Consider the following 1,862-nt stretch of genomic DNA (forward strand, 5'->3'; position numbering starts at 1 on the left):
TTCACCACCTAAATCTTTAGAAAGATCCCCAAAGCTCAGACCTTTATTCTTCCTTTGCGCCCCCTCCAGGTAATCTCTAAGCAGGCAAAGACCAAATACACTTCCTGGGTCCAGACCCGGTGCCAACATATCCCACTGGTTAACGCAATACTGGACCACAAAACTAACTCATCATTTTACACAGTCACTCAGGCTTGAAATTTCTAAGCCATGTGCTTTCCTCCTTACTCCTAATTTCTCTGTATCGAATAGTTCAACAAACAAACATTTTTAATATTTTCTTTGGAATTACTTTCAGATTCCTTGTTTTCTCTCCACTTGCACCCCCATCATTTTACTGGTACCCCTTTGTGATCTCTCCTTTGACCGTTTTACTCTGTTGATAATCATAAGAACATCCTTCCCGGAATAATGTTTCACTTGCGTTTTACTTGCTCAAGAATCTACAGGGGAGCCTAGGTGGCTCAGTCATTAAGCATCTGCCTTCAGATCAGGTCAAGATCCCTGGGATCCTGAGACTCAGTCCTGCATCAGGCTTCCTACTCAGCAGAAAGCCTGCTTCTTCCTCTCCCACTCCCTCTACTTGTGTTCCCTCTCTCGCTGTGTCTGTCAAATGAATAAATACAAATCTTTAAAAAGAAAAAGACTCTATAGTGGAGTGGATAGCAAGACTGATTTTAAAACTGTAGTAATTAAGAGCATGCGATGTAGAGCTGGTCAGACCCATAGAACAAAATTCAGAGCCCCAAACAGATCCACACACAAATATGGAAAGTTGATATGCAACATACTGTGGCATTTCGAATCAGTGGATAAAGAATGGATTATTCACTAAATGGTTCTGGCACTCTTGATCATCCATATAGAAAATTATCAAACTAGATCCCTACCTCATACCATAGAGGAGAAATTCAATTCCAAGTGGATTCAAGATCCAAACGTGAAAAAGCAAAACTTCCAGAAGAAAATAGGAGGATATCTTTATGAGCTTGGAATAAGGAATAAGAATGACTACTTACGACACCAAAAGCACAAACAATAAAGGAGTTGATAGATGCATTTAACTACATTAACTTTCAAAATGCCTGTACTTCAAGACAACACAAACAAGTTAAAAGACAAGCCACAGACTGGGAGAAGATATTTTTGATACATTTAACTGACAAAGGACAAAATATGAGGCTCTATACTTCTACCTGTCATCACCTTACAGAATTGTCTCCCACCACTCTTTGCAACTCACTCTGCCCAATCACACTGCTCCTTGTTATTCCTAGAACTTTCTAGGCACACCCCTGCTCCAGGGCCTTTGCACTTGCTGTTTACCTGCACTTTCACCTCCTTCGGGTCTTTGCTCAAATGTTGCTTTCTCAGTGAGGAATTCCTAGACAACTTTATTTAAAATTGCCATTCAACAATTTTCTTAACCACTTTCACAAAAACATGCCTCTTCATTCATCCTCCATGTTCATTTTTTCCCATAAAATGTATCACTATCCATTATTTTATCTATTTTATTTATTGATGTTGTCTATTATTTACCTTCCATCCCCCACAAGAATGTAAGTTCCATGAGGGCAGAAATTTTGTCTGTTTAGTTCATAGCTACAATCCCAGAACATATAACCATTCTTGGAACAAAGTATATACTAGAGAAATTTTGATTAAATTAATGAGTGAATTAGTGTTCAGAATGTATAAGACTCCTATAAATCAGTGAGAAAAAGAAAGAAAATTGATAAAATACATGAATAAGCAATTCATATTCAAAGAAACCCAAATAGCCAAAAAAGACATGAAAGGACGGCGGTGCCAGGCTGGCTCAGTCAGAAGAGCAGGTTGACTCTTGATCTCAGGGTCAT

Source organism: Mustela nigripes, chromosome X, assembly GCF_022355385.1.
Source record: "Mustela nigripes isolate SB6536 chromosome X, MUSNIG.SB6536, whole genome shotgun sequence".
Classification (NCBI taxonomy): domain Eukaryota; kingdom Metazoa; phylum Chordata; class Mammalia; order Carnivora; family Mustelidae; genus Mustela; species Mustela nigripes.